Genomic DNA, 20,599 nt, shown 5'->3' on the forward strand with positions numbered 1-20,599 from the left:
GCCATTACCATGCTGTCTTGATGATTACAGCTTTGTAGTAGAGGCTACAGTGTGGGATTGTAATGCCTCCTGCTTTGGTCTTCTTCTTCAAAATTACTTTGGCTATTCGGGGCCTTTTGTGGTTCCATATGAATTTTAGGATTGCTTGTTCTAGTTTTGAGAAGAATGCTGGTGCAATTTTGATTGGGATTGCATTGACTGTGTAGATAGCTTTGGGTAGTATTGACATTTTGACAATATTTATTCTTCCAATCCATGAGCAGGGAATGTCTTTCCATTTCTTTATATCATCTTCAATTTCCTTCATAAGCTCTATAGTTTTCAGCATACAGATCTGTTACAAATTTGGTTAGATTTATTCCTAGGTATTTTATGCTTCTTGGTGCAATTGTGAATGGGATCAGTTTCTTTATTTGTCTTTCTGTTGCTTCATTATTAGTGTATAAGAGACATTGGCACTTTTAAAAATAGTCTTAAAAAAGGCATGTCTGGGTGGCTCAGTCTGTTAAGTGTCCAACTTCGGCTCAGGTCATGATCTCATGGTCTCTGAGTTTGAGCCCCTCATCGGACTCTGTGCTGACAGCTCAGAGCCTGGAGCCTGCTTGGAATTCTGTGGCTCCCTCTTTCTCTGCTCCTCCCTTGCTTGTGCTTTGTCTCTCTCTCTCTCTCTCTCAAAAATAAATAAACATTAAAAAATAGTCTTAAAGAAACAATAGGATGTCTCTCAGTTTGCATTTGTCTGGTATTTCTTCTTGAATATATTCTGATTATGCATTCTAGGCCAGAACATTACATAAATATTATATAATAAATTATTAAAAAACTATTACATAAATGATGTATCCTCAGAGTATCCCATTTGGACATTGTCTATCTGGCCCTCACTGGTAAATGTCAATTTTGATCACCTAGTGAGGGTGTTGTCCAATTTCTCTATTGTATAGTTGCTATCTTTCCCTTGAAACTTACAAGCCATCTGTGGGATATACTAGGATCATGCAGATATCTTGCTATTAATCAAAATTTTCCCTTAGATCTATTAGGTACATGCTTATGTATGTACCCATTATACTAAAGACTGAGGGTATTAGTGAAATGCTGTGTTCATGAATTACTTGAATTAGTTCCTTCTTTCCCCTCCCCTGCCCTCCACAATGTGGTTATAGTATTTATCTGAAACAAAGGTATAGAAAATTCTGCACTTTAAGCTTGCAAAAATAGTCTTAATTCATTACTTGCAGTGGCAATGCAGGCTTCCAATCTTATTCAAGGGTAAAACTTTTCATTCTTTACCCAATCTGGAATCTCTTATAGGTTGGCATTCTCCTTTAGGATAAGAGGATACAGAAATCTTTATTTTTCAGTTAGCGCCATTCCTACTTACTAGTGACAATTACAAACTCTTCAAGAGTTGGAGAGGATTGAAGAAATAGAAGTAGAAAGAGAAAGAAAAATCTTAGCTGAGAGTATTTTGTAAGTACTTTGACCTTTTTGGATCTTGATTGTAGTTAAGCCTGACTCTCTTCTGGGGCATCTGTGTATGTATATTAGAGTCCCTCCACCAATTGCTGGTGTTCTTTTATGTACAGTTACTTTTATAAAGGCAAACATGCTCTTCTAAGCAGTGATTTCCTCAGCCTTCAAAGGGCTCTTTTTTTTAATGTTTATTTATTTTTGAGAAAGAGAGAGCGCGAGCAGGGAGGGGCAGAGAAAGAAGGAGACACAGAATCTGAAGCAGGTTCCAGACTGAGCTGTCAGCCCAGAACCCGACATGGGGCTTGCATTCAGAAGACTTTTTAAAATAGATTTTACTTCTATATGCTCTTGATTGTGCCTTTGAAGAGTCCTGTAGGATCCTTCACTTCTTCCCTCCCTTTTTCCTTCTCTCCCTTCTTTCCATCCCTTTCTTTCTTCTTCACTCCTTTGTTTGTTGTTCCTTTCTTCCATCCATCCATCCATGCATCCATCCATCCATCCATCCATCCATGCATCCATCCATCCATCCATCCATCACAAGGAATTGATCATGCTATTGTGGGTACTGGCTAGGCAGGTCTGAAGTCCATATGGCAGGTCATCAGGAAGGGCAGATTAGAAACTCTTGGGCAAGAGTGAATGCTGCACACCACAGGAAGAATTTCTTCTTTCTCAGAGAAACCTCAGTTTTGCTTTTTAGGCATTTCAGTTGAGTAGATGATGCCCACTCAAGTTATCAAGGATAATCTCCTTTTTAAAAAAGCCAGTTGATGGCAGATGTTAATCAAATCTATAAAACATCTTCACAGCAATATTTCGATTTATGTTTGAATAACAAGGGGACTGTAGCCTAGCCAAATTGACATAAAACTACCCATTATAGACAGGTACATCAAAACATGCCTAGTACAATAGTTACATAAGAAACTGTTAAATGCATTAGAAGAAAAAAATGTTGAGTCTGCTTTTGGAAATGTGGAGTTTTCAGTGTCCCTGAATCACTGACACATTACCTTCATTCTTTTGTACAAAGGAATTATTCTAGATTGTTTTTGAGGCTTCTTTCAATTATAAAATGATTCCTATTATTATGTACAGAGAGAGTAGAAATGATTAACAAAAGGCAATTGTCATTGCAAAGAGAATAACCTTGCAGAATTGACAGATTTTCTTATCTACCACCTCTCCCCCAAAGAAAGATAGTAGATGAATTGATTATGGCAAAGAAATAAGGCATTCATTTAGCCATTTACTCAACAGACTATAGACCATATGCTAGGTTAGATGCTGTAGATATAAAGTGAATGTGGTCCAATCCTGGATATGGAGAAATGTGACTATATTTTAATGATTACAAGCAAATCAGTCATTTCAGTACACTGTGGCAATGCTATGATGTGTATAGCACTGGGGAGTGCCATCTGAATCAGGCCAAAGGTTCAGGAAGGGCTCCTTGGGAGACATATATTTGGAACTGAAATTGAAGGTCAAGATTTAGATAGATCTGGAAGGTGGCCCCAGGATGCTGCTGGGAGGTGGAAGTGAGGGAGATAAAGAAAGCTTGACAAAGCCTCTGCCACAGGCTGGTAAGGCAGATAGAAAAATTGTCACAAAATTGGATGGGCTATTTAATTTCTTGAAAAGTGCTGTATGTGTGCAGGGTAAGGTGTTAATGTGTTTGGGGGTAGTGAGGAAAGTCAAACGTCTTGACCAAAGCGTTGAAGAGAGAAGGAATTTCTAGGTACATGATGATAGCTAGGATGGTTAGTGACAGGCACAACTGGACCGGGCATTCCAATGGTGGAAGATGGAACACAGCAGGTTTGGGGGCAAGGAAGAGACTGGATAATTAGTTTACTTTTGAGTATGCATATTGCATCTCTTTAAACATTTATATGGTAGAGAGAAATGGCCTGATTAGATATACACTGGGCCAAAATTCAAAGCTCATGTATTGTATAACTATTAGTTTGAGGTAATCATATATCACAGGAAAACCCTAAAGAGATATATGATTTTCCCCTAGACTTATTCCTTTGGTCTCAAACAAGGTTGAAAAAATTCTTTTGTTTTTTGCCATTGTTTTGATTTTTTTGTCTTTCAGAGTTTTCAGGTTGTATTCTTGTTCCCTTTGATAACAGTCATGTTCAATGTCTTACGCTACATAATATTAACTTTTCAAGTTGTTGCTTGACCCCAGCAGTTCTAATAATTCTTGTTTACTCTTGCCATTTTAAACACTGACTGGAAGCAGAATTTTGCATGCTGTTACACCCACAAATTGTGAAAGCTGCCTTGGAGGATGTCATTCATTTATTTATATAAGCCTTACATTGTTCAAAGGCTTTTTGAATAACACAAATTTTATCTGTTCAGGACATATTACCATGTTGTTTTCATTTACATAGCTGTGAGCCATCATCGACTAGCACAGCCTCAAAACATCACGGTGAAGTAGATAGAAGATTTTGTGGGGTTGGAGAGCTAAACTGTGTTCATTTGTGATTCGTGTGCGCACGCGCGCGCGTGTGTGTGTGTGTGTGTGTGTGTGTGTGTGTATTTTCAGTGGATTTTCCAAGTGAAGGAATGAAGAGCTTCAGAGAAATGTCAGTACATGGCTTTCTTCTAGTTTGTGCTTAAATGCTTTCTGTCCTATGTGTGAAATAATGTGTGTGAAATAATGTGTGTGGTATAAGTAATGCATCTTATTAAGGTGAACCAATACTTCTTTTCATTATATTGAAAAAATACTTCAGGACTTGGGCACAATGAGGCTGTATTGGCTGGAAGCCTCTTTTTGCAATAGAAATGTATTTGTCCAAATTTAGCATTAACAAAACCTTGAATGTAACTTCTTTTTTTCTTCACTTTAATCTTTTTTCCTTTCTTCTCTCCTTTCCTTCCTTCTCATTTTATTAGTTCAATGATTCATGTGTCCCCTTCCATGTACAATGTCTATTTAGCATTTGCCATATATAAGGCTACACTCTTTGTGTTGTGACAGTCATAAAGATAAAATATACTAAAAATGATGAAGCAATTTTGAGGGCTTATTGTGTACCAGGCACTCTTCCATGTGTTTCACATGCATTAGCTCATTTAATCTTCATAATAATTGTATGACAAAAATACTCTTATCACCTCCATTTTACAGATGAGGACACTGCATCTTAAACAAGTCTGACAATTGCCCTTGGTCACCTAGGGATAAAGGAACAGAAGATTTAAACTCATATTTTAAATCATATCCTCACCATTTCATCTAGTGAAATCTAGTAGGAAAGTGATAGACATCAAAAAAATGAAAAAAATAAGATAGAATGGGGTAAGTGCCAAGAAATATGTTTATGCAAAATGCCACTAGGGCTCAGAATAGGGGGAAAGCCAGGAGGATGTGACCAGTCTTCATGGACCTTGGCTGATGGGGAGGATTTTGAGAAAGAAAGGTGGAGGGGACATTTCAGCAAGAGTGAATGGTTTGAGTTATTTCATTTGGATGAGCCATTGAGTACATAAAAGGGAGTAGTCAGAATAAAGCCTGAAAAGGTGACTCTGAGCCATGTGTGAAGCTATAAGTATAAGCAGAGACATTGGCATTTAATAGGTGAGGCAGGAGGAAAATGGCTAAAGGTTTTGAACATGAGAGTGACACAATCACTGAGGTGAATTGTGAAAAATCATATATTAACATTCTGTGGAATGGATTAATATGGAAGTGTCCAGAATCAGGGAGATTAATTAAAAGTTTGGTAGGAGAGACTAAAAGCTTGAATTCAAGTACTGGTTTGGGGAGTGGAAAGGGCAAAAAATATAGGACAGAATAAGAGGCCCTATAGATGCATACTAGGACTTGGCAATCTCTTGAAGGAATTGTTAGTGAGGTCTCCATGGTTTCTAAGCAGGCGGGGTAGCTCTGGGAGAATGGTGATTCTGTTCCCTTGCAGAGGAAGGCAGCCTAGGGGTCAGGTTTCAGGGGGGCAGAGTGGACATGCATTCATGTTTCCACTAGAAGTGTCCAAGGAGATGTTCTGTTCTTAATAGGAAATAAATACTTAAGGTTCAGGGCAAGGGCTTTTAAGAGGCTTTCAGTGATCAGTCCAGACTATTCTATATATCTCTTTCCTCTCTGTGTTCTTTCACATTTGGTCTCCCTGCCTTTTGGCAAGTTTCCCAGTGCCTGATCACCTTTTATGTCCTCCTTCCAATTTCTCTCCATTGTCATAATCAAATTCATGAAATTATACATCTTAGTTATTTATGCCTGCATGGTCTTTAACCTTTGCTAATAAAAAAGCATTTCTGCTGACCTTTAGCAAAAACAACACACACACACACACACACACACACACACACACACACACACACACAAACACACACACTCAAAGCAAAGCCAAAGCAAAACAGAACAAATAAATGTAGAGCCTTTAAGCAAGAGAAACAGAGAAGCCATGCAGAAATAAACCTTACGGCAAGTGAGCAGAAACAATGCTGCCTGCATTGTTTTATCTCAGGTTCTGCCAACGAAAACCTGAGCAACCTGAGCGTAGGACGTTTACAATTACTTACAGGGTCTGTGGTCAACAGATTAGATCGAGTTCAATAAAACTCTTGAGTAAGGAAGAACAGAAAAGTTTGGCTTTCTGGACAACAAAGAAAAATTCTTTAACCGTAGACAAGAGGCCACAGTGGGTTAGTCAAAGTAAAAACACTGAAACATCGTTTTGAAAGTTACATTACAGAATGCGTGTTCAGGATGCTTAAGAGTAGCTTTATTATATTACACTCCTCTAATCTCATTAGCTGTGAGCTAATGGCATTAATGGAAGGAAAAATATATTTTAATTCCCTCAGTCAATCTTTAGTTACCTCTATAGGATTTTTAGTAAAATTACTTCCTGGCAAGTATTTTGTTGAAAATCATAATTGGCAAACAGATTTAAGATCAAGTTATTTTCTCAATTAATGGGATTCATTCTGACATTAGTTTTGAAATGTCGCCAAACATTTTGTTCCTGTTTTTTATCCCAGATGTGCTATAATTTAGAACGAACTCCACGTTTCTCTCTGGTGCTTTGCCAAGGGCCTGTTCACCATTCGTTTCTGTCTTCTGCAGCATCAGTCCATCACACATCTGCTCTCGTTTGTGTGTTCTCAGTAGCAAGTGTATCTACTAACCAAATTACTAACATGTACACAAATCTGGATTCACTTCTGGCACTCTCTTTCAGACTATGAACTTCTCAGGGGCGCCTGGATGGTTCAGCTGGTTAAGCATCTGACTGCGGCTCAGGTCATGATTTCGCTGTTCGTGAGTTCAAGCCCCGTGTCAGGCTCTGTGCTGACAGCTCAGAGCCTGGAACATGTTTGGGATTCTGTGTCTCCCTCTCTCTCTGCCCCTCCCTGCTTGTGCTCTCTCTCTCTCTCTCTCTCTCTCTCTCAAAAATAAGTAAACATTAAAAAAAAAAGACTATGAATTTCTCAGAGATGAGGCCTCTGTCTTTAATCATATCTTCTTTTTCCCTCTAAGAATTCTTCTGCTTTGCAAGCTCAAGGGAGGCCTCTGCCCCCCTTTCTCCTCTGGTTAGGTTAAGTGTGAGCTCTCCTAGCCCTCTGTGCTTGGGAATCTTAGCACTTATGGTAATGTTCTCTCTCCCTGAGTGCAAAGGCTGTGTCATTTATTTTTTATATTTAGAGCTTTGCATTCTTTTTAACACATAATGTATTCCTCTGGAAAATTCTGTGGAATGGAAAGAAACAAAAAAAACACAAAGGAGCCATTTATTTGTATCTGTTAAAAATTCAGGCTTTGGAAACAGAGTCAGATATTGCTACTGCTTAGTTGCAGATGAAATTCATTTTCAGCCTTTTCTGAGGCTTCTTCCTATCCACCAGTCTACCTCCTCAGGCACCAGATGTCTTCACATCAGTCACTTTTGGCATTGCTTTAGGCTCAAAAGGGTACAATTTTTCTCTTTCCATCAGTGTTTCTACTCTTCCATTCCTGTGTAAATAGTTAATTGTCAGCAAAATAAAAGTGTCTTAATTCACATAAAATAACAAAGAACTAATTATTTAATTAGTTAACTTTTTCAAATCAATTTGAATTTGTTTAATGGGTGTATACTTCTACATGGTGAATAAATTCTAGAGATCTGTTGTATAACTTGTTGTCAATAGCTAACAACATGGTGCCTTAAGTACTGGTTAGGAGGGTCATTCTCATGCTAAGTGTTCTTACCACCACCCCCCCCCCACCCCCCACCCCCGCCCACACACACACAAGCAAAGGGACAGAAATCTTTTGGAGGTGATGGACGTATGTACTTCCTGTGGTGATGGTATCATGGGTATATGCCTATGTCCAAACTCATCAAAACGTATACATTAAATATGTGCAACTTTCTGTATATTAAGGATAATAAAGTTGGAAAAAATAATGGTGATACTCTGAGGAATCAGTCTCTAATGGTAAGATTTAGGGTATCACTTGAAAAACATTTCATAGCCTATTAGTCTGTCCATAAAACCTAGTCTGCACACTGCTGAAGTTTATATAGGAACAAGGTTCCAGGGGGACGGTGTGCCTCTTTCAGCTGTGATCTCTAGCCCCCCCAGGCACTCTGGATTGGAGCTCAGTATATGTTAAGTGCCTAGTGCAATGTCTAGCTCACAGGAAGGGGGCTCAGATTCCTTTACAGGCTCATTTCTTGCCATTTTCCTCTGCGTTCTATGCTCCAGCCTCACTGGCTTTCATTTAGTTTTGTAGGGACAGCCAAGCCTTTTCTGGCCTCAGAATATATTGTCTCTTCCAGGATATGTCATCGAGGACTTGAGGCAGACTGTCTGGATTCAAATCTCAGTTTTGCTAATTACTAGCCATGTGAACTTGGGGAAATTTTATTTAACTTCTCTAAGCTTCAGTTTCCTCATCTGTAAAATGGAAATGATGATAGTGCTTATCCCATCTGGGTTTTATGAGAATTAAAATAGTTAAAACTTTTAAAGGATTTAGAATAGTGATTGCTACCTAATATGTATTATGTATTAATAAAATATGTATTATTTTAAATATACTATACACAAAATATGTATTATTTTTCATATTCATATATTACATTTATTATATAAAAGTATAGGATACATATGTTTATATATATATAAAAGTTTAATATATATAAGCTTAATGTTTTAATAATTATCTTTTCCCATAGACATTGAGTTGTTCATAACAGTTTTAGAACTATGTCTGTTTCCCTCACTATTTATTAGGTACCTGAAAACTTGTGCAGCACATGTAGAAGAAAGACCTCCACAGTTGCTAGAACCCAAATTTCATGGCTAGCAGGTTGAAGTTTAGGTCCTGCCAATGGGAAGCATCCTGTCTGAGACCTGGAGGTGAAATGGAGTTAGAATATCTTCGGGTTATGTGGCACCTGGGTGGCTCATTCGGTTGAGTGTCTGACTTCAGATCACATCATGATCTCAAGGTTCCTGAGCCAGAGTCCCGCATTAGGCTCTCTGCTGTCAGCACAGAGCCTCTTCGGATCTTCTGTCTCCTTCTGTCCCTGCCCCTCCCCTAACTCACTCTCTCAAAAATAAATGAACATTAAATAAAGAAGAGTTTCTTCGGGCTTTTGGAGCCATGGAGGCAGCAGATCAGGGCAGTCTCCTTTGGAGTAGACACTGTAGCAGCAGATGATAAAAACAGGCTTCTGTATGCTGCAAGGCAATGGTGGTTCACATAAATGCACTCTTTTGCAGTGATGGTCGTAGCTTCCTATAATTCCTGATTTCTGTAGAACATGTCCAGTCCCTCCCTGGTTCCCTACCTCCATCTCATTTCTAACCCTCTATGTAACCCAATGCCATGTGAAGAAGTCCACTACCTTGCATCGAAATATCTAGAATGGTGTCATTTGCCTAGCCAAATCTTGACTAATAGTATTATAGGTACTAACTTGGAGTCTACTTAGAATTTTAAATCGTAGCCCAATTATGTGGTATATTCATTCCTAATGAAGAGACTATACACTTCTGATTAGGTAAGAAGCTGTTATTCAACAGTATTTTTAAAAAGGCACCCCATAACAGACACTATTTTAGGCTATAATGTAATCATATATGATATTTTTGGTGTGCATGTGCTTGATTTCAGGGTGTTCTGGATTATATCGTAAATGTAATGTCCAACATAGCTTTCTCCACTATCCCACACACTTAGGTGGAAGCATTCTGTATTTCTGTATAAGAGAAGATATTTTCTCTCTTCCTGAGTTCAACTATATTGTTATACCTAGTGTATGTCCTTGTCTCTGATGGGCCATAAGACTCATGTAATTTCACATGTAATGTCAAATTGGCTACACTCATGGGCATTAGAAACTTTTTTTCGGAAAAATTACCAACGCTCCTAATGGGATTGAAATAACAATATTTTGTGATAGAATCTACAGCACTGCTATTGCATCATTGGAATAATGTAATGAGTTTGGAAACTGGTAGCTTATATTAGAAGCAGTTCATTTTAAGTCTATAAATTATAGTACAGAATTTTCTTTCCTTTCAGAACATAACTAAGTATTGTTTTCTCTTCCTTAAAAAGAAGATTTTCCATTAAATCAGACTTGATTATATTCTTTGAGCTTTGAGAAAAAGTCTGTTTCTTCTTAAGACACCATAATTTTCACTTTGTCTCCACATCCTTCCATCTTATTAAGTCAGCTTTGTCCTCTTATGTCTTACTCCCTTTACTGATGACATGGTTCCCTTCTATATGTCACCTTCCTAGAAAATGCTATGCAGAAATTTCAACACTTCTACGTGAGAAAAAACAACAGCAACAAACCACAGACTCTAAGAGAAGTTAAAACTCAGCCCTGGCCTGAGAGTAAGAAAGCTGAATTATAATCCTACACCTACTCCTTACTACCAGTAAGACCTCTCTGGATCACACTTTCCTCATTTATAAAGGAATTGTTTCTCATGTCCTCTTGGGCTCTACACTTCAATATTTGTGACTTACTTTAGTATCTCTGTGATATATGCGTGGCATGATAGCTCGATATCATCAAAGACTCAGGCTCATTCTAGTTTTATTAACCAACATCCTCATAAGTGCAACATCCTTGATAGGATGAAGGGGAAAAAGAAAAGGAAAAAGGCAAAAACAAGGAAAACAGATTTTTACCATAATAATGCCCCAACTACAATTGGGATCCTGTTTGTAAGAATCTGTTTGTAGTACAGAATGGATATTGGATAGGCCTGCCACATGGGGTTGATAATATAATAGTAATTTTATAATATATATTATATGTTATATATTATATATAATAATTATGTAATAATTATTAATGAGGTAATAATACCATCTCATTCTTCATGTATTTATTCATTCAGCTAGCAGATCTTTATTGAGGGCCTTCTTCGTGCTAGGCATTCTCTTTAGGTGCTAGACATTTGGTGGTAAACAACATAGGCATTGCCCTTTCCTTCATAAAGCTTAGTAGAAGCTACTAGAATTAGTAGGAGAGCTCTACAGTAAAAACAAACCCCCAAAATAAATATAAAATACAACTTAATATATATGATCTGATGAAAAAAATTATCATTATAAAAAGGCACCAGAGCTGCCAAATTTGGATTAGAAGTTCAGATGCCTTCTGAGAAAATGATATGTATATAGGAGTTGGATCCTCAGAGTAAAAGATGGGGTGACAAGAAGAATCTTGGAACGGAGGCAATCATGTGATTAGACATTCCACAAAGGCCAGTGTGGCTGGAAAGTGTTGATGAAAAGGAAAGAGTAGCATGAGACGAAGCTGGCCAGAGGACACAGGGAGAGAAAAAAGGGGAGTGACTGCATGGGCCAGTGTATGGAAGTGTTTGCTTTCACAGGAGTTGAATGTCAGATTTATGAAGGTTGTGAAAAGGGGAACTCAGAGCCTTGACAGCACTGGAAGACACAATCAGGTTAGAGGACATTATTGGTTGTGCTAAGAAAATTGAATTTATCCTAGTTGATGATAAGGCACTGAAGTGTTGTTATGGAAATAGTTGTTGTTGTTGGTGGTGGTGGTGGTGGATATACAAGTGGCAGGGAGCTCAAGCAGGTAGCTGTGTGATAATAAAATCCAGGTAAGTGATAATAAAAGCACAAACTTAATAATATCAATTGTACATTTTTATTTCTAAATCAAGAGACCAGGGCAGCACTTACCTAAAAAAGAAAACAAAACAGAACATAAGTAGAGTAATAGTACCTGCCATTGTTTTGAGGCTGGGCAGAATTTAAAGTCCTTTCCTTAAGGCAGCTGGGCTGGGTGTGGAGCCTGCTCAGGAATCTCTCTCTCCCTCTCCCTCTGCCCCTCCCCTGCTCACGCATACATGCAGTGTCTCACTCTTTCTCTTAAAAAATTAAAAATATAAAATAAAGTTCTTTCCTTAGATTCATTCAATTGTTTTAACAAACATACTATACTTTTATACTTATAGTATTACATGATTTTATGGAGAAAATAGTGTAAGGGTAAGATCATTATGCTTTCTTTCTTTCTTTAACAAAGCAGAGGGAGCTAACTGCAGTCTACTCTATCCTCCTAAGTGTGAGTACTTATAAACATAATAGGCCTGAGAAGAGGCCACATCTTCTCAATTCACAGGGCATAATTCTGGATCTTCTAACCCTTAGAACTGTGAACACATCCCTCTAAATTAATTCTTCTGAGTTAATTCCAAGATTAACTTAGAAGTCCTTCATGAGGTATACAGGAGACAATCAGAAGGTGAGCCTTTCTTGTTACTCAAGGAGATAAAAAAAAAGTTTAATTGTTAGTTTTTCTACTTTTCTGTATACATTTGTATGAAATTCTCTTCAGACTTTGTGGACATTTTTATATCATTAAATGCACATAAATTTGTAATGCATACTCACCAACACTCTCTCTCTCTCTCATACTCTTTTCTGAATTGGTATGGGGGACCTTTCTGTTTTCAAGATTATTTAAGTTTTCCAGTAATAGGCACAGAGATGTTAAGTAACTTGTGTAAAATCACACCAATAGTTACTACCAGAACCAGGAATTAAAAAACAATAAAGGCATTGCAATGGCTAATTTTAGGTGTCACCTTGGCTAAGATGAAGTCCCCAGTTATATAAACAAACACTAATTGAAGTGTTGTGAAAGTATTTGTAGATGCAGTTAACACATTCAATCAGTTAATTTTAGGAATTTAGTTCAGAAGTAAATCTTCTGTTACTTTCTTCATCTTTATATCATAGAAATCCAATTGCTTTATAATGGTTTCCATAAAGAATTCTCTTTTCAAGTACCAATATAAAATTGCTTGGATATCAGCAATTTCATATGGCTTACTCTATTATCAGTTTTGAAATGATCTCTGACACTTCACCGACTACTATGTTCCTATGAGTGTTGTTTCTTACGGGGACTAGTATTCCTGTATGCCTCTTTTGCTACTTTCCTCTGCAATTAGAATTGAAGCTTGTAGGTATTAAAAGAAATAATACTGGCACAGGTGATTTTAAGGAACTGAATTGATTTTTAAGTCACTTTTTGGTGAGTGACATCAAAGACAATGCATTCCTAAGCTTCTTTGTCTCTAATTTTGAAATCCAGAATTCTTCCCTTTCAATAGCTTTGATAGAATACCTGATTCCTTCTGAAAGGGAATATTAAGGTACAAGATTCAGTTATTGAAGCTTTCTCTCTTTTTTCTTTTTTTTTTTTTTAAATGTTTATTTTTTTTTTTGAGAAAGACAGAGAGACAGAGCACGACCAGGGGAACGGCAGAGAGAGATAGAGATACAGATCTGAAGCAGGCTCTAGGCTCTGAGCTGTCAGCACAGAGCCTGATGCGGGGCTCAAACCCACGAACCATGAGATCATGACCTGAGCCAGTCAGACGCTCAAGCGACTGAGCCACCCAGGCGCCCCGAAGCTTTCTCCTACTGGGCTCCTTGACTTTAATATTTTTAGTGCCATAAATAAAATTTTCTATTTTACCATCATTAACACAGTATGGTGGTCTTTGACTCAAAAGTACACACACATACACACATGCACACACACAAATACACACACACACACACACACACACACACACACACACTGAGAAACGGTAATGGAAAATCAATTCTAAGAGCTTAGATTCATCACTAACTGTGTAATCTTAAAATCTCTTGATCTAGATCTCTCCACGTCTATGGTGTGGGAATAATAATAGCACATGATAATGAATTAATTTGAAAACTATTAAAAGTTATTTCTCTGGACTTGAGTGGAGTAAAAAAGCATTCCCAATAGGGAATGTACATTTATGAACATCACTGATACTAGCCGTCCAAGAATACTGAGCAACTACTAGGCTCAGAACATTGTACCTGGTGCCAGGGGAGTTTACAAACTCAAGAAATGAAGACTCTATACTTTAAACACTGTGATTGACTAATTTACTGAGGAGTTCAGAAGCACAGTATGACCTAAAATGCAGGTGCCTGAGTTTGATGGGTGCTGTGGCACTCAAAACCTTTTATATCCTATATGATTCTAAGATAAATGTGTGTGGGGGTGAGAGAACATCAGATGGGTGGGTTGGCAGAGTGATTTCCTCTCAGCAGAATTCATAACAAGATGCTTACAGCAAGAAAACCCCTATGAACAAACTTATGTGGACCTTAAAATGATTATTCTTGTAGAAAAGAAACCTGGGAACGTTGTAAAACATGGGCCTCTTTGAAATAAGTCTTATTGTCTAGGTGAGTTTTGATGGAAAGTTTGATTGCTCTATCTAAGGCTCAGAAGGATGAGCCGTAATAATACATATTATTTTATGTAAGGAATAAGGATAGTTTAGCCTGCTGCTTTTTCTCACTCTCACATAACAGCAAGCCATCGTACTGGCTATCTGTTGAGGCCAAAAGCTGGGTTTGAAAGGTTCAAACAGACCTCAGATGCTATCATACTGAGTTATCCTCTAGTTTCAGGACTCTTGACTGTCACAAACTTGCGTTAAATTATTTTCACTGGCTTAGCTGTATTCCTACTACCATAACTCTGTATTTTCATATACCCAGTCTATCTCCCCTGCTAAAGACACAGCCACAGACCTATCCAGATAATAAGAATTTGGGTGGAGTGTTCATATATGAGATATTGTGAATATATTTTATCGATAGTGTTAAATTAATGACTTGGTTTTTTACCTCTAGCTGCTTTATAACTCTGTCTTCCCCATGTTTAATATATCAGCCATCTCTGATAGAAAGGTGGTTGGTATATGGTTGATATTTTTGGGATCTTGGGGAATGGTTCTTATATTCTGAAACCGCAGTATTAAGAAACATACCAGTAGCATCAGCACCGCATAGCATCACAACACCAGGCCACATGTCCTCACAGAGAAAATAGCATCCTGCTTAAGTAAAATGCACTATATACTTATATATACACACACACACACACATACATATATACACATATATATATATATGCATGTATATAGTGTACATTTAATATACATATATATTTAACATATATTATGTATATATAATAGTGATATATAGAGGCACCTGATTGGCTCAGTCAGTTAAGTGTTGACTTCTGCTCAGTTTATGATCTCACAGTTCATGAATTCAAGCCTCACATTGGGCTTCTGCTGTCAGTATAGAGCCTGCTTTAGATCTTCTGTGTCCTTCTCTGCCCCTCCCCCACTCGCACTCTGTTTCTCTCTCTCTCTCTCAAAAATAAATATTTTAAAAAATAGTTTGAGGCGCCTGGGTGGCTCAGTTGGTTAAGTGTCCATCTTCAGCTCAGGTTATGATCTCATGGTTCATGAGTTCAAGCCCCGTGTCAGGCTCTGTGCTGATAGCACAGAGCCTGGAGCTTGCTTCAGATTCTGTGTCTCCTTCTCTCTCTGTTCTCCCCTGCTTGTGCTCTGTCTCTTTCTCTCTCTCAAAAATGAATAAATATTTTAAAAAATTTTAAAAATAGTGATATATAATATGCATATAGATATGTATATGCATATGTGTGTATATGTATGAATATATATATATATATATATATATATAATATACTTATTATACATATAATAGTGAATGGTGACCTTCAGGAAAATCTTGTTGCTTTATTAAAGGTATAGGGAAAGTTGTGGATAGAAAATAAGTGGTATGTGGCAAGGTAGATCGGAACTAGATGATACGGGCCCCTCTACAGGGCATGGTAAGGAGTTCAAGTTAGATTTTTAAGGGAAATAAGAAATCTTTTAAATGTTTTAAGCTGGGATGTCACTATCATCTGTGAAGTATCTAAGACTTTATCCTACTGGTAACAGCCTACCATAGTTTCAAGGTTGCTGGCAGAAGAAATGACACTCATGGGTCAGAGATAAATGACTTTACTGTTCGTGGAAGAGGAAGTGCTACTAACTCAGATATAGGACAATGGAGGAGCAGAGAGGGCAGGACTTCATATCAAACATGGAGTCAGACTCTAATACAATAAAATCTGCCTCCTAAATCATATAAGCTTAATGTTAAATGTTTTTTGCATTCAAGATAATAGATCTGAGACTGTACTATGAAGATGAAAAGGTCATAACATAAAATTGCCATCCCTAAAAAAAACCTGGAGCACTTGGATGGAAATAATTAGGGCAGAGGGCTTGGTGTTTCAGACTTAAGACATAAAATTTGAATATCAAAATCTTTTCCTATATTAAAAAGAACTATTTTTGAAAGAGAGAGCCTGCACATGAGTGGGGGAGGGGCAGAGGCAGAGAGAGAGAAAATCCCAAGCAGGCTCCGCACTCAGCATGGAGCCTGGTGTGGGCTTGATCTTACAACCATAATATCATGACCTGAGCCCAAACCAAGAGTCAGACGCTCAACCAGGTGCCCCAGAAAGAATTTTTATATTTAGGTACTTACCTCTTAATTTTACTGCTTTACTATTTTAAAATATGTCCTATCATTTAAATTAAGGTGCTTTCCATATATTACAAATTTTTTATGACTTAAGGCCAGAACATTTACTAATTACTCACTGCACGTTTTCTAATAGATTGTTTACTATCCATATCATCAGACTTCTCACAAAAAGTGCTTCGGCTAAAGGTATCACAGAGAAAAGAAGCTAGAACTTTGAATTGAAAGGTCTCATTTGTAATTTAAATCTGTGACTAAATCAAGGTAGGAGAAATAATGTGATTAGAATAGATAACGGGAAGCTAGAAAAAACAAATGATAACTGAGAACATTTAAAAATATTTAATATGTTTTTGATTTGGTTTAAAAAATGTCTGTCAATGGAATTTTAGGTAATGAGGATGTTGTGCTTTATAGAAGGTGACAGAAAACTAGTCTGAAAGCCAAATCTAGCCTACTGTCTGTTTTTGTACAGTTCATAAACTAGAATACCTCTTACAGTTTTAAATGATTACCTTTTAAAGGTTATATACGTATTTATATATTAACCTTGATTTTGCTTCTTGTCTTACAAAGCCTAAAGTATTTAGTATCTGATTCTTTGCAGAAATAAAATTTGCCACCCCAATTTAAGGAATAGATTCCATTGGCCTGGACTTTTTGAGAAATAAGCAAAATACTTAGCATTTGGAGAACGAAAGAATAAGAAAAAATCTGTTCAGGGTCATATTTTTAGAACCTGGCCTTGTAATATATGGAACATTATTATCTTATCTTTTAAAGACTTACAGTGAGCCATGCAAAGAAAATACAGTTGATTTTAACTACTGGAGCCAGGGCAAGTGACTTCAAGCCTTGGGCCCTGAAGTCTTCATAGTTTGGTATCTTTGTTCATAATTGATTATTTCTATAGAAGCAAGTCCTCACAAAGAAGATTTGAATCAAAGAAACAAGGACCTCAGCAAAGGTATGGGAGTAGTAGCCTTCACTAAGGGCAAGCGAACCATGCTGTGTTCTGAGCCAAAAAGTAGTTTGGTGGGAGTATGCCTGGTATATTAGTTGAACTAGTAGGAAGCTAGAGTGGCTGGAAAAAATGGGGCAGTTATGGGAGATGGTAATGCAATAAAGCTAGTGCAAAGAATTAAAAGGGAGCCAGATTGCTTGTTAGCCTCTGATGACTTTGTATTTGAATTGGAAGGGGAATTATAGAGGTTTTTAAGTAGAAGATCTATTGCTGTTGTTCAAAGTTAATGCGAAGAATGATACCTATTGATGCTGCCAGAATGGACCATGGTGGATACCATACAGTGACTCACTCAACATCTTTCCAGTTATATTCTGTTGTATTTTTTGTATGATAAAAGTTTGAAATTTACACATTCCTTCTAAGGTTTTCTTACATCTGTGTTTTTGGATTGTGGTTTAGTTTGTGCCAAAGAGATGCATTTGTGTCAAGATTAAATTTGGAACCGTATACATTAGGTAGGGAGGCTGTGCCACTGCAGATAGAGCAGGTGCTGTACTGTTCTCGAGACATCATCTATGGCAATGGCTTTTTGATTCCTGGACTGCAACCAAGGCAGCATATTATAGGAGCCAGCATTTTAGCTGATGCCTTCCTGATCCTTTTGTTCTAGTTAAGGCCATTTTTCCCATTAGAAAATAGCCCTAGTTGTAGCTTCCTGCTCTCTAGATCACAGCTAAGGTAGTGTGTTTGTAAAGGCAACTATTGGGAATCACCACTTCCCATTTCCTTAGCTCCCTACTGTTCTTGAAGAGCAGGTCCCTGAACAGAACTGTTCTGTGATGTGATTCTAGTAGTTATTCTGGGAAACGCATTGTAGAGTCTGTTCCTCCACCCATTAAAAGAACTGTAGAAGCATGTAATCTCTTACGGCCTTATAAAACAAGTCCATTGCTTGAAGTGGAATTCTGGATGATATAGGGAAATTGAGAGTTTCTTTCACTCTTAGAGTTACCAATATGAGGTGTCATCCAGATCTGTGCACTTTGAAATCAATCCAAGGACCTTAATAGAAGAGGAAAATAGAAACTTCCAAAGAGGTGGAGGGGGGCACAATGTAATTTGAATACATTCTATATCACGACAATATATAGCATAAAAACAAATGGGAAGAAAAAAATTGAATTAATAAACTTACTTCAGAACAAGGTAAAAAGAAATTTTACAAGCATGAATTCATGAAATTTGGATGAAAAAGTGCATTTTTTTTGCTATGCACCATCATCATGCCTCCTTTGTTGTACATATTTTGCTCTTTAATATTTTTCTTTAAATAGAATCAGAGATTAGGGAATAGATGATTCTATAGTTAAGATAGGAATATTCTACATAGGCCTACAACATCTTACCATTGTCAAAAATAAGGATGCTTTCATAATAGTTTGAAAGGAAAAAAATACAAGTCTGAGGAGAGACTGCTGGAAGATAGGTAGTGACAGATTGAACATCAAAAAGAAAACAGTGATTAAATTAAAACTTGTTTTGTCTGTAAAATGTCCATGATGGTAATTAAAGAAGAGAAATATTAATTGTTTTAGAGAAAAGTCTGTCAGGAATTGTGATGGCTCTGAGATTTTGTTACTTGTGCAAGCTAACAAGTTAGCCTGCCACAGTTTCACATGAACTGGCAGAAGACAGCGACTCCTGGGTCGGAGACAGAGGATTTGATTACTAATGGCACAGCAGGTGGTGTGACTTTCATGTTTGAATTCGTTACTCTTGTTCCCCTATCCTGTGGGGGCAAATGCAGATGCAGGCCCAGGTGGATGCTGCACCCACAGGGTATTTGTGCCACAGCTGAGGAAAAATAAGATTAGAAACTCTAATTCTTTTTCTAAAATGTTTTATTTATTTGTTTTCAGAGAGGGACAGAGCATGAGCGGAGGAGGGACAGAGAGAGATACACACACAAAGAATCTGACGCAGGCTCCAGAGCACAGAGCCTGATGTGGGGCTCAAACTCATGACCCATGAGATCATGACGTGAGCCGAAGTCAGATGCCCAACTGACTGAGTCACTTAGGCGCCCCAGGAAACCCTAATTCTTAAAGGGGCTGCTAGCAAACCCACACAACTTTCTCTCAGAGGGAGACATTACCTTAATTATCTTGATCAGGAAACAAATCTGTCCTCTGCCCCAGAGGCAGTTTCATTACAGGATACTTCTGAATGCAAATTCATACCAGCCACGCAAAAATGTCATGGAGAATTGTCCCCTTCGCAAAACCAAACCTGAAAATGTGAGTACATCGATTGCTGAGTGATTTCCCCACAATGCTGAAAAAGCCTAATTATTCAATTGTTAAAGGAAGGTGATACACTTTGCTTTTTTGAGCAGATATAATTCCCTCCTCTCTTTGGTTCGTGCAGTATTTAAGTTCACCCGATTCATAAGTTATATGCCATCTGCTGAATTGTTGCTGTGAGAATATGGAATTTTATATTAGAAAAGGATTTGGAATAGATCAATAAAATCTGAATTCAGGGCTGTGAAGGATATTTGCCTGGAAGCTGACCTTGACTTTACCCACTCACAGTAACAATTCAGGAAAGTTGTGGACTTATTTCTCACCAGAAAACTGTATCTGGTAGCCCACAGGCACGGTTCTGGAGTCTTGGGGAAGTTGGGGAGTTGCGTGCAGCATTTGGAACAGGAGCAGTTTGGAGCACCGGTGCAGAGTGAGCCCTCACTCTACCCAGGTGTGAACAGCACTGGGCAGGGTGAGCCCTCAGTGGCTCTATCCAGGTGTGAACATTTGAAGTTTTCCGGCCCTGGCCCTGGGCATACCTGAGGCCTGGGAAGGCCGCACTTCCTTCTGAGACTTTTCTTTGTTTTCACCTTTGTTTAATCATCACTGCAATTTCCAAATTCTTTGCTATCAATGCAACTTTCTGTGCCATGATTTTATTTATGGTGTCTTATTATTCACAGCATAATCCCACTGTGTTATGTTATGCTCTCAATTTTAAACTATTTGTTGTTCTTTGGACATTCCTTGCTGTGTTATACCTCCATGCCATTTCAAAATAAGAGAATATTAATGTAGTGATAGTGTAATAAACTCATCCCCCCCTTTTCTATCCTTTTTTATTCCATTTAGGCAAATATAATAAATTTTCTGTTTATAGATAACATTGTTTGCTACACTTTG

The sequence above is a fragment of the Panthera onca genome, chromosome B4, assembly GCF_046562875.1.
Source record: "Panthera onca isolate mPanOnc1 chromosome B4, mPanOnc1 haplotype 2, whole genome shotgun sequence".
NCBI classification, from domain to species: domain Eukaryota; kingdom Metazoa; phylum Chordata; class Mammalia; order Carnivora; family Felidae; genus Panthera; species Panthera onca.